This window comes from Sylvia atricapilla, chromosome 2 (assembly GCF_009819655.1).
Source record: "Sylvia atricapilla isolate bSylAtr1 chromosome 2, bSylAtr1.pri, whole genome shotgun sequence".
NCBI lineage: Eukaryota > Metazoa > Chordata > Aves > Passeriformes > Sylviidae > Sylvia > Sylvia atricapilla.
In genome coordinates this window covers 6,685,695-6,699,515 of record NC_089141.1, presented here as the reverse complement: position 1 = coordinate 6,699,515, position 13,821 = coordinate 6,685,695, and the positions used below count along the sequence as shown (strand labels likewise).

Here is a 13,821-nt window from a genome sequence, read left to right as displayed (position 1 = left end):
TGGTGGGTTCCTGACCTACAAGCCTCTTGAGGGAAAACAAACATACGACCTAGAAGGTACAAAATACTAAATTCTTAATTTTTATGATGCACTGTTTCCTTTCCCAGAGAGAGCATCAGAAGGAGGGGGCAGCTTCTTTCTGATAATGGGTCAGCTGTTAAAACCAGGTAAGGCATTGTTCCTTATCTCTTCCACGTCCCATCCTCCCTTCAGGGGATATCTTTTGTTAAGGGACCATTAAGCCTCACCAATGACATGACACATTACATCATCCCAGTGTGAGATGCTCCACCCAGTGGGGGACACCAGGCAGTTCCTACCTAGACAAAAACTGAGATGCTGGAACATCTGGTATCTGCTGTTTCCACTGAATTCCCTGAGGAAGACCGGACCCATCTTGTCATTACTGGATCCTTTTCTACAGGACCATCTCTACTCCAACAGGAGCACATCTGCCACTCCAGGAGGGCTTACTTTGGACTGCTTCCAGCACCCTGACCAAGAGTGTGTCAGGTTGTATTTCTGACTCTGTCAGGGTTTCTAGGATTTATTTTTTTTTGTACTACTACGTTTATATTCTAAAGTTTGTAGTAAATAACTGCTATTCTTATTCCCAAATTTTTAGCTGAAAACCTCTCATTGCAAATTTATAATAATTTGTAAAGACAGTGTGGTTTACATTCTCCATTTCAAAGGAAAATCCAGCTTTCCCTGATAAATACCTGTCTTTCCAAACCAAGATTCTTCTCCAAGGAGGGGTTGCCTAGGAGTCGTTCTCAATCTTCATTCAGACACAATTTTAGGAGGGAGCATTTTCATCATTTTACCCTGAAGAACAAGATAATTTGAGATCCTAAAAAATTCCAAGGGAATGCAAAATGCTTTTCTAAGCCTCTTTTAGTTTTAACTTTCCCTAGAGCTCTTTTTTCAACTTCAAAATTACTTGCCCAATGCAGGTCTAGTAACCTTAGAGATAACATCTAAATTACAAATTAAATCTTTATAACCTATTTACCATGCAGACCAGGTTTTTAACTCTTAGAAAATTGTAATTTCAATTATAACAAAATGTACTTATAGATGTGAGGCGGCTGTTTAAAGATTACTTGGGACTCTGAAAGAGACCAATTAAAATTTTATTAAAAATGAGTAAACCAATCATTCTAAACAGAATCTCACTTCAAATATAAAGAAGACCCAGTCTTTGGATGGAACAGGTTTATGGTAAATGGAAGGATTTAATTGAAAAAAAATCCATGAAACACTGTGTAAACCCAGCTACCGTTCCTACTTCAGACAAAGAGGTAATCAATCAGGCACATTTGGCTATTTTCAGGGCTTTGTTTTTGTTTTTGTTGATGTCACAGGTCTTTTGCTGGGGTTTGTCTATTTCTAATCACTACTCTGGGAAAAAAAAAGAAGTCTACTTTCATCTTTCAGAATAAAGTAACAAACCCTACTTCCCTTGGATTTATGAGCTATTTAAAGTGGGTTAACATATATCCATTAATCTTTTTGTTATTTCATTCGGTTTAAATGTAAGTTTCAAATTTAGCATCTTTTTTTGGACATAAGTAGTGGCAGAGAGCATACACAAAATTAAAAAAAAAAAAAGACAAAAATAAACATTTATAACATATGGATAGATGTCAAGAATATAGCCTAAATTCCCTCTGAAAGTACGAATAAGATTCTGTCAGAAGAATTTTCATATTTCTTCTGGGGCTGTCACTGCTGCTCAGGATGCTGCAAAGTTCTGAGAAAAAAGTACTCAACTTATGAACTACTGGAATTATAAAGAAACAGTTTTCAGTAAAGATTAAATACATTGTTTAAAATTTATCCTATGTTCTGTCTGCTTGACTCAAAAATCCTCAAATACTAATATCCTTCCTCCATTTTTTATGTTTTATTGAAAACTGGTATCACATATCTAGATTTCAGGCAAGCTTTTGAGCTGAAGGTGCACAAATGGATATTTTGTAAAGCACAATCTCTAACCAATTGGTCACAAAACATGTATTGTTTATATAGCCACAGAAAATATCAAAATCCTCCTGCTTCTTATCAGATACTACATTTTGCCTTTTTTATCACATTGGAATCACCTTCCAACATCTTTTAAACAGATTTTCTGGAGATATAAGATTTGTACATAATAATTTTAATTTTAGTTTCTGTCACAAGACTCTGTGCTCATCTAGGTATTTTTATAGAAATCACATTTTTTCACATACTGAAACCACACCCTCTTGCACAATTTTTCATATCTTTGTATGATTTATATAATAAAATTGTTCATATGATCAAATTATTAATATGATTAAAATAGCCTTCTTATGTATTAGAGCTTTCAAATCCAATAAAAACTTCTGAAAACTTCAGATGATCTTTTTCCAACTGAGAAATATCTTGAAATGCTATAAGGAAATAAAGCAGTCTGTCAAAACCTCAGTGGAGCATTGATGTCTGAATAATAGTAGCAATGTTAATGGAATTCTATTAGCCTGTATTAATTAGGAAGAACAGTATTTGTTGAAAGGCCCAGCTGGAAATCAGGTTTGGATTTTTATTTTAATTCTTTATTGGAGAAAATAAATATTACATTTCCCACAGTTAGACTGATCTGACAGGAGAGATTCAGAACTTTTTGAACTGTTGATTATTTTGAAGTCAAAGAAAAGAAAGAAAAAATTTTTGCTGTTTTTAAATTTGGACGTTCTGACAGCAAAGTAGCAAAAGTGACATTAAAGAGTAATCATTTTGATTACCTGCCGTTCAGAAGTTTGATTCATGTTCAAGGCCCTTCAAAATCTTTTCCCACTGAGAAACTGCATTTTTTCAACATCTTTGACTTTTAATGAAAGTCTTGTTGGTTTTATTTTTTTTTACTCTAATTTGTCACTACTAATATATCAAGAGCAAAGGAGTATAACCTGACAGTTTTGTGAACAGAACCATCTTCTTATTTTTCTTGTTTTGAGGTGTGCTGTTGTTGTCAGCCTATTTATAGCAGTAGTGAAAATAATCTTTTAAAGTTGAATCAAAGAATGGTTCAAGGAATGACTAATTGGGTAAACAATATCCTCTTTGTGTTCTCCACATCGCCTGCTACTGAGAGAAATACAATTCCTTGGTAGAAGACAACTCCAGCATTTTCTTAAATGAAAATTGCAAAGCTTAGCCAGGGTCCTTCAGTAAGCAGCAGCATCAAGTTTTCTAAATTATTGTTGATTGATAAGTTAGTCGATAAGACTTCTCTGAAAATCCCATGAAACACCTTGTATCTTCCTGCCTAGATATCTTTAATTACTTTCAACTCTTGGCCCATGATCTTTTAGTAGAGATGAAGTACATTAATGCAACCAGTAGAGCACAACCAGTATAATTGAATTGAAAACATACTCAAGAATTTCTAGAGGGAGAATGCAGTCTTTCTTCCTCATTAGGAAACTCAGCAGTTTTTCTACTCCACACTCAGCTAAGTCAGAGTTGTAACCCTGGTGTCCTGACAGAAAAAAAAAAAAAAAAAAAAAAAAAAGGCAGGATTCTGGGGTTAAAAACTAGGCAAAAAGCCACAAAGGTCTGCAATATCTCAGTTTTGAATAACACACTGAACATCTGAGGAGTCAAGGCACTGTATTTTACTGAGAACTACATTTTGTTTAGAGCTGTATTCCCTTTGAGACTGTAAGTCTTCTGGTCTACCTGTGCAGAGGTGGGGAAATAGCATTTCTCTGCCTTGAAGAGTCAGCATGAAGATAAATAGAATCCAAGGCAAGGAAAGACACATAGAAGTACTTCAAAATGGACTTGTTTGTATTGAATTAAGACTTCCCTTGTGGGGTTGATTTTTGTTTTTTTTTTTTCCTAGGATCCAAGACAAACATTGTTTTTGCTATCATATCCCTATTTATACGTATAAAAAAACCCATTCTTTGTTTTTTTTCTGTCACAGTTGCTGCGAGGAATGAGAAAGTTAGTGCTGTTGATAACCTTGTCAATAGCTCAGAGCTTGTGTAGGAAAATCCATCTTATATGGACAATAACAAAGGTTCATATCTTTCATTCCATATTCTTTGTTTCACCCTCAAGGCATATTTTTCAAGTTTTAATTCCATGAAATTGTATTAATGTACAGGTAATTATCAAAGACAACTCACAAATAACTTGTCAGTGTAAAAATTGAGGCTTCCTTTGAAAGAAAGGCATGTGACAAAATAGATATAAATGGAGAGAAAAATGAAAGAAAATAAAAAAGGGAAAAGCAATATGTAAAATTTGATTATGATAATTTATCCTAAATTTTAAAGAAAATAAAATGTAAAGTTTGCAATAAAGTAGAAAACAAATTAATTTAATCAAAAGAAAAAATAAAATGAGAAGCTCAATTCAATGCAAACACTTTCACTTCACAGAAAGATAATACATACATTAAAATAGAATACTTTTGAAAAACAGCTACTTTGAAATCTTTAGCAAGTGACTTCACAGATTTCTGTACCTTTTCTCATTAAGATTTAAATTAAAATATCAACTTGTTCTGATTATTTAAAACTTCACTGACCTCAGAATTTTACTGGCAGCAACACAAGTACCAACAAGTAATCCCACATAATAATTGAAGAAACTTCCAGGATGACAGAATACCAAATGGATTTTATTCTATTGGAGTTCTAGGAGCAGCACCTATTAAAGAATTAGTGTTGCTGATATGGTACAAAGGGTTTGATACTTTGGGATTTGTTAAATAGGGCTAATGAAGGAGTCATTCCTTGAGAAGTATTATAAAGGGGATAAACTATAGTGAAGATTAAAAAAAATCCCCAAACAATGATTATGAAAATATTTTGGAAAAGAGCCCTCAGAGAATCAATTTGGGTTAGAGCGCATATTTAATTTTGTGCAATAACAAAACCCAAAGCAGGATATTAATGCTCTCTAGTCCCCAAACACATTTTCCCTATCTAGCCAAAGTCACCCTGAAAGACGATGTAGAGCATATCAGTTCATTTGGAGTGAGTTTCAGTAGTTGCAGTGTATAATCCCATTTGGCTACTCTTTTCCAGCTTTTAAATTGCTGTTCCTTGCAGTACCAGCTTCATTTTTACAAATGATGTTGTCCAGCCAGATCTAAAATTAAATTTGTAGTAGCAACATCTGGTTCTCAGTTAGTCACTTCCTTTGCTCTGATTTTGTCCTTTTCTGAAGTTCATCTTTCACTGAAAAACTCCATCCACACCATAGCAGTTTTTGTCTCAGTACATTGTGTGTACATTTTAGATTTTCTGCCAGATTGTCAAAAAAACCCCCAACCAAAACCACATACACACAACCCCCCTAAAAAAAACAAATAAAATAAACCCAAAACCACACAAACAAACCAAACCAAAAAATCCCTCCAACAAAATCAGCAAAAAATCACTAACCACAAAGCTGTGTACGCTAAATCATTCATGAAATCTGGCAGAGTATTTGTAAAAAATAGGTTGCTTCCACAATCCAAGCATTTCTTTCTTCATTTTTCTCTGGTTAACAGTGAACAGTAGGAGAATCTCAGTGCTCCACAAGTGCCCTGATGCCAAGGTAGCCTACAGGGGCTAGAGTCAGCTGGGTATAGGATTACCCTCTGCCAGTTGTTTCCATCCAAAGCCCTGGCCCAGAATTCTCTCTTTTTTCTGTAGTCTGGTGTGCTCTTTCTTCTTGGAATACCATAAGAAGAAAGATCTTTAAGCTTAATTAATGTATATTATTCTTCCTCCCCCCCCCGCCCCCCCAAAAAAAAACCATCAACAAAAAAACTGTCAAGTACAAATATTGTTTTTGATTGGGTGATTGATAAGAACATGTATAAAAACATCATGCGTAAAAGCAGATATATGGGCAAGGAAAACTGTTTTATAAACAGCTCTTCAGAGAAGTAGCAAAATTACTTGGATCTGGCATGCATCATTGCTGCTGTTTTATGGTAGGATTCAGCAATGGAGACTGTTTTTTTAGTAGCTTCAGATTGCTTGTTGAAGAGTGAGGTGGTAGAAAAGTCATGCAGAATCCGCTCAGTACATAACACTGTATTTCAATACACAGCAGCACTTAAATATTAGGTTAAGCTTCAAGTGTCCAATTGTCCAAATTTATGTACAAAATCCAGTGCCATCATCTTTGAATAGAGATTTGATTGCAGTGGATCAAATACAGCAGTACTTCCAGGCTTATTGTCAGTACCTTGAGGACACTATTAGCCCTGACTGTCACTGTCCATTCCCCTGCGGTTCTCCCACCTGACCATGCCTAAGGACCTCATTTCTACCCCTCACCAAACTCTCCCACCCTGCCCGTGACCCAGTGTGGGTGGGATGGTGACGTGGGCAGATTTACTCCTGATGGGCTGCAGCTGTGTCTAATCTCAACAGAGTAGAAACAGCCTTGTCCTTGTGAAGTCACAGCTGTGTCCAGTAAGAGGCTGTGTTACAAAAGTGTGGGTTGGCCAGTCATAAGGGAGAGATAGAGGAGTTAGTTTTGGCTGGTCTTGCTGCTCCTGGGATCCAACAGAGGGGAGGTAGGAGAGCTTTGATGAAAGACAATAAACTGCTGATACCTCTTCCTGTCTTCTGAGAAGGTCTGTCATAGGTTGCAATGCAAGATGTAACCACAAGCTTGTATTCTATTACCCGCTGTTAAAACCAGGTGGGGCAGTGTTCTTTATCTCTTCCAGGACCCATCCTCCCTTCAGGGGGATATCTGCTGTTAATGTTAAAATTTGAGTGTCAGAACATTAAGGCAGCCATTTTTCTACTGGATTTACAGAGGAGTCTGGATCCCTCTCAACACCACTGGAACTTCAGAGGAAAACTACACCCTTCTATGGGATCATCTCTGCTTCAACAGAACCACATCTGTCATTACTTTTCATATATTCTTACTAGTCTTACTCTGGCTGATGAAGTTTGTTATCTATTTTATGACTGAAAAAAGAAGTCAGTGAGAAAGCAATTATTTTTCACCCTGTTCTTCAGCAATAACTCTGGAATATTCCTCACATTTCTGGCTTAAATTCCTCAAGGAGACACTCTGATTCAAGTTATATGGTGCTTTCCACCACTTACTTCAAGGCCACATTTGGGAGCAGTGACTAATATTACCCCTTTGCTGGTTTCAAGCCATGCACTAAAAGCTTCAGCACTCTGTTGAATTATATCATATAATTTTCCCTTGCAGTTGTTTCCAAAACCCCAGTTAAGGTTCATCATTTTGGATCTACACTTTAATAAGACACTCCTGTCACCTTGTATTTATAAACAAGCTGCTTCCTAAAATTCTTGTTTTGTTCTAATAATTCAGAATGTTTCTTCCATGCTTTGGGATTCAGCTTAAGGATCCTTATAAGCTGTGATTTTCAGATCCCTTACCAAAATACAAAGAAAAGGTTGTTAATTTTAAAGGCAGCACAAAGTCCAGAAATTTGGAAATGAGAGTCAAATGCAAAGTAAACAAGTGTGTTGAATGTTGAGCATTTGCTAGGAATATTTAGTTATACCATCCACATTAATATGTAAATACACCACTGATTTCACTATATGTAATAATGATGTGCTTAAATGTCCTGATGGAGAGAATGAGTTCTATTGAATAATACTGTTTTCTCAAAGCAAAGAAATATTTGCTTTCAGGCGGGTGGAATTTTGAAGCTCCAGTGCTTTTTCTATAGCTATATATGTATGTTCATTAACTTTAAAATGAACCACACTGGGCCACTGTCAGAACAAGTTCTGTTATGGGCTGTGGATAACCTCATCTACATGTGTATTTATTTTCTAGCATTAAGATGGAGTAAACTGTGCAGAACATATTCTAGAAATTTTAGTACTATTAGGAATAACTTCCAGAGTTATTTGGAACTTCTCCACATTTTCAATACAAGATACACAAATTGTAGTAAGAAAAAAAAAAATTAAACAAAAACATCAATTAGAAAACCAACCAACCAAAAAGCCCCCAAAACAAAACTATCTTATTTCAAAATGAACTGAAATTATTTTTATCTAAACTTAAAATATGATACTTTTTTTTTTTTTTTTTTTTTTTTTTTTTTTTTTTTTTTTTTTTTGGGGTGTGTGTGTGTGGTTATCACTTCAACCATTTCATCTTAGTTCTTAGTGAGCCATCAGAATAATTTCAGTATCTTGGACACTTGGCTCAGATTGAGCATAGGGAGCCAGGCTGAATTACAGAGTATTAAAATCCATGGCATATAGTGTTTAAAGGAAAGTAACAATTTTTTTAAAAATAAGATATATTTTATTTTTTCCTTTTACTGCTTCAAGACATAATCTCAAAATTACTAAAACTTCAAGAAGTCAAAACACCAACACCAATTTTTTCTACAGATCTGTGTCTATGCACTCTCAACTCTGAATTTTGGGATGGGATGAGTAAAATATCCCATATGTGAAAAAGAAGATAACAAGAACATATATTTTTATTCCAGCCATGGATGCCATTTCTGACCAGCTTTGCTACTACTAAACCCAATAGGCAAGCCAAATTTTTATTTCTTTTATTGAAGAATTGACAATATGTAAGATACATTTTTTTTACCTTATAACTGATTCCAGTAAATTAACAATTTAAAGAGAAATGTGTGTTTGTGTCTGTTTTTACTTCAAACTCCCTCCATGAAAAGGTGATTGATACTGCATCATAAAGTCAGAAAAAACTCTTGCAAAAATGACACATATGTCAGACCTTATGTGAAGGCATAACCTTTTAGGGTGAGTTGATCTAGGCAAGATGAATTTTCATCTGTTAGAGGGAGGATGATATAAAAGACTGAGCTAAGTAAAGGTTAGTGAAGCTATGTATATGTTTCCAGGGTGAGATCCAGGCTGGAAAACAAAACACCCAAAACAGAACAGAATCCTCAAGCAGACTGAACACTGAGTAAAAAAAAAAAAAAGAATGGTAATATTTTGAACACAGTTGTAACAGAACAAGTCTTAAAATAAGGCAAGTTTATATGAAAGTGTGATCTCAGCTGTTTATCTTCTGTTTTAATATGAAACGTGAAAGTAAAGCTGTGTTGTATCCATTCTCTCTCATGAACTCTTAATATGTCACTCTGTTAGAACCTTTTCAGTTTCAAATTCCCTTCACTTCAGTGCAAAACAAATTGTTAAAAAAACAAATGGGTTGGTGGTTTTTTTGTTTGTTTGTTTTGTTTTTTTCTTTTTTTTCAAAATAAAACTAAGAGAACTCAAGGATATCTAAAGGCAATGACATGTCTCAGTGGTTTAATAGGAAGACATTAAACATACCATGTAATACAACTTTTCAAATCAGCAGATTCCACCAACCGCTGATACCCTGTGAGAAACATATTTTGAGTTTAAACCTTGGGGATAAAAGGCCACATATCTTACAAAATGGCCTTAATGGTGTCTGCATTCAAGCTTTTCTCACACAGAGGAAGAACCTTCAGAAAATAAAAGGTTTTGTCCCTGCACTTACATGTGACTGGAAACAACTCCTTTAATTGGAGGGAGAACAACCAAAGAAAACCCCAAAGAAACAAACAAACAAACCTTACCAAACAGTATAATAGGAGGTTTTGTTATATTAGTGCTCTCAGGTATATGGTATGATTTTTGAGGCTGTCATGTGCAGGGACTAAAAATTTTTCCATCCATCAGAGAGGATATTTTTTAAGGCAACCTATTTGTAGAAAAAGGTGGAATTGAAATGTCTTTAACATATTTTTAAACAATTTTTTGGAAATTAACTTTTTTTATACATGGTCAGTTTAAATAAGAAATTTCTGATAAACTGTACTTCAAAAAATCTGGTAGGGGAATCATATTTTTCCAAACTTCTGTAGGTCCATGTCCTCTAATCCCAGGATATAGCACAGGACATACAAATTACAGGGTTAAATCTCTTCATGAAAACTTTTGGTGAGGTACAAGAACATATTCTCCAAGATATGCGAGAATAACTTTGAAAAGTTGGCATTTTTTAAAAGGTAGATTTGGTGGCAGTTGTGATTAAAAAAAAAGAAAATTGTGTGTGTGTGTGTGTGTGTGTATATATATATATGAATATATATATATGTAAAATCAAACAACCATCATGAGGGAAGGCATAAAAAGAGAAAACTACCAAATCTCATCAGCTGTCTAACTTCTAAGGAGGGCTTGATCTTCATTAAATCTCGAAACATAATACAAAGCTTCTGAAATGGAAGAGAAGTAGATCACTTTCAGAATGTCAACTTATTCAACCAAATCAAAAAATGGGAACTTTGTCTGTTATTATAATTGGATAAAACCGAATTTCTAATTTTAGAAAGAAAAAGCAAGCGGAACCAGGAGGAGTAATGGCATTGATTTTTAAATTTTGCTTGTTTGGCAAAAAGATTGCTCACTTCAGAGCTCCTGCTTAATTTCCTTCTTAATTTACAATGTCTAAAGAAAATAAAAACTTGAGTTGTTGAAATGCTGCTCCCTGTAAGAAGTAACATCTTCATGTGATACTATGCTTCTGTACCCCTGGAAAAGAAAATCTTTATGAGGCTGATATATATGCTTTTGTGAATCTCAATTTCATTTCCCGCAGTTGTCTGTATGTGGGCAGATTTGCTTGAATTTCTTTGTTATTCTTATTTCCTGATGTGTTCCCTTGGTTAAAATACATGTCTATGTCATATTGAGTTCTCAGTTCTCATGTGATCATGTAATAGTAAAAGTGGCACATTATTATTATCTTCACATAAAAGGAGTAACAGCTTCTACAAAAGAAAACTCATTTCTTTGCCTTGTGATGAAGGCTAAGCTAGTCTACAGAGTATGAAAAATAAGAGAAGAGAAATTGGCAGAAATCAGAAAACAATAAAAGGAATCAGTATTCCTGTGTCTGTGTGTAAATATTCATGTATGAAAAGGTTAAGCTAAACTCTGAATATCATATAATGTTCATAAAGTCTTAATTGTTCTGGTAAAATGGTGACAATGAGATTTTGAGCAGTTTTTTCCATAAATCATTCAGGATGTGAAAACATTCAACTATCTTATTCTTCTTGTACTGAATTTTATGGATTTTATACCTATAACGACACCTCTGATCCTCAGAGCAGAAAATATTCAGTGCTGCTGCATCATTCTTTATAAATATTAGCATAATTTGACAATTCATAACAGATTGTCCCATGTGTTCATGAGGAGCAGTGCTCTGCAGGTGCCAGAACCACTTGTGCTGTGCTGTGCAAGAGCTGTGCTCCTGTCTGTGTACCAAGGCCCCACATTTCAAACTGGTCTTGAATGGTGCTTGGTTGTGAGACTAAAGAAACTAAAATAATAATAATAATAATAAAAAAAAAAAAAAAAAAAAAAAAAAAAAAAAAAAAAAAGTGTGGGAAGACAGAACAGTTTCATTTCACTTAAAAGCAATTAAGGTTCCCATAGGAAAAATATAAACATTGCATTATATACAAGAACTTAATCCTTGTTTTGACAATAAGCCTGCTTTGATAGATTTCAACTATTTAACTAAAGGAATCTCCAGAAGGGAGCTGTATTGAAGAGCGCTGCATGGCATGTAAATTCAAAGCATAGAATCTGTATACTTTTAAACAAGAAAGAATGGAAAGAAGTGAAAGATAAGGAAATTATTCAATTAAGGCTAAAAATGTGTCATATAAATTCCAGAGTGATAGAAATCTCTGACTTATGTAATTAGACTTTAGTGGAAGAAAAAAAAAAACCCACAACAAAATAAAAATTACATTGTAAACAAAATATAAACCTGGGAAAGAAGTGTAAGAAGCAGTCTAGCTACTGACAAGCTGATGCCTTTTTAAATTGCAAGAGTTAATGAATTAGGCTTAAAAGTCCATTTTTCTCAGGGTATTCTTTCCAGTAGGGAGCAGGAGTGGCTGCCTGCATAAGAGTACAGGAACACAGAACCTTTTGGTGATGATGACACAGCGCCCTCCCCACCTTCAACAGCTTTTTGATGCTTTTTGAGCCAGAAAGGCCATTTTTATATTGACCTTGTGTGTATTTTCTGCATCAATTCATCTTTTGAATTCAAGATTAAAATTGAAGTCTGAATCCTAGGGAACTCCACATGTTATTATGTTTTATTACACAAGAGGAACTACTGCCTTTGGTAGGGGATTGTTTGTTTGTGGATTTTACATTTTTCACCTACTAGCTCAGACTTCTGCTAGAAAATAATGCAATTAATTGATCCCCGTTCTCTTTCTACTTGCCAGAGATAATTTTTGAGATCTCTAGTGATACTTTGGCTATTTCTTTTTCAAGTTTTGTTTAGAAGACTACTTAGTCACATGCAGAAGCCTTTCCAATCTTTGATCAACTCTTTCACTCTCATTAGTTTTTTCCAGTCTTAGCCCTTTGTGATGGGAGAACCCAAGCTGCACTTAGCATTCAAACAGAGATAAAGCTCAATTTTATATACTTTAGTTCTCATTTTTATTCTATTTTTCTTCCCAAAAGTTCTATACATAATGGAGATAACATTTTAAACCAGTGAAAAATAGTAAAAGAATACCATTAAAAGGTTTTGGAAACCATGAAAAGAGCTATACATGTAGAATAGAGTTAAACCCCATAAATTTCACATAATCATAGTCTGATCTAGCAGCCAGTATGAGCAGCCAAAAAGCAAACAAGTCCTGTAGACACAAGTTTCAGGGTTTTTTGATGCTAACATCATTGATTGTAAAGGCTTGGGGTTTTTAAAGGGCAGCAAAAAAATTAAATTGTCTAGAGACATCTTTGAGGAGAATGAAAGCTTCTGAAATAGTCCCAAGAAGTACTAGGGGGAAAATGTTCTCATTTATGAAGAACAACTCAATTTTTTCTCCATGTTGCACTTAGGATGGTAATGGATGACAACTGAGTGGGTCGCATTGTAAAATAATTTCAGTACCATTCAGAAATACATTTTGGGATTCATCTTGCCAAATGGAATATTCTGTAAAGGAGTTATTTTCATCTGAACAAATCCCTGTTCACTTCAACTGTACCTTTCTTTCCCTGAATTATGCCTGGGGCAGAATTCTGCATACTGAGGTAATTTGTACAAAACTATCCTCAGGAGCAGACTAACCTTCTCCACAGGCATTGCTTTGAAGCACAGCACTTTTTGGCTGTGTCCAAGAGTTATCCTTTTTAGCATGAGATACAAATGCTATCTATAATATTTTCATTTGAAAGACCTTGAGAAATTAACTTTATAGCCTTATATGTGAGGGTGCATGAAGCCGTGGGCATTTGACACCTAGTGACCTCCCTAGAGAGCATTAAAGAATGATGTTAGATGGAAATGTCCATACCTGATATATATCCATAGTTCTTGCCCAAAGCCAGGTGAAAAAATGCCTGAGTCTCTTCTTCAGTGTCCCAGAATGAAAGAAGACAAAAATGGGCAGTCAAATCTATAAAATTAGACATTATCAGTGGAAAGAAAAAGAAATTTACATAAATTCCTAATAAAAGAAAGTGTCCTCTGTGCCTTCAAGTGTCTGATTACTTGTCCCACAGAGGTTATTTGCTTCCTTAACTGTGCCTTGAGTCCAGGGTGGATAACTCAAATGCCATGTCTGACACCACACAAACTGAATCCCTTCTGCGATTTTTACCCTCTCAACACTCTGCTAAGCAATAAATTGGTGATAGACAAATGTCCCTGCCCATGGCAGGGAGGTTGGAACTAGATGATCTTTAAGGTTCTTTTCAACCCAACCCATTCTGGTGTTCTATGATTATAAGAAATTATGATGTCCTGAAAATAAGACACTGC

At 34.9% G+C, this 13,821-nt stretch overlaps 1 long non-coding RNA gene across 2 annotated transcripts in view; it reads right to left on the bottom strand.

The window, feature by feature from the left end:
* LOC136373693 (uncharacterized) overlaps positions 1-13,821 on the bottom strand; it is a 498,676-nt gene that overhangs the window by 407,567 nt on the left and 77,288 nt on the right. Inside the window, exon 1 of one of the 2 annotated variants that reach the window (XR_010745707.1) lies at positions 8,063-8,266. The exons of the other annotated variant lie outside the window; for it this stretch is intronic. This is a non-coding gene — a long non-coding RNA (uncharacterized lncRNA). Of the gene's footprint in view, positions 1-8,062; positions 8,267-13,821 lie in introns of those variants that run through there. 2 annotated transcript variants of the gene reach the window in all.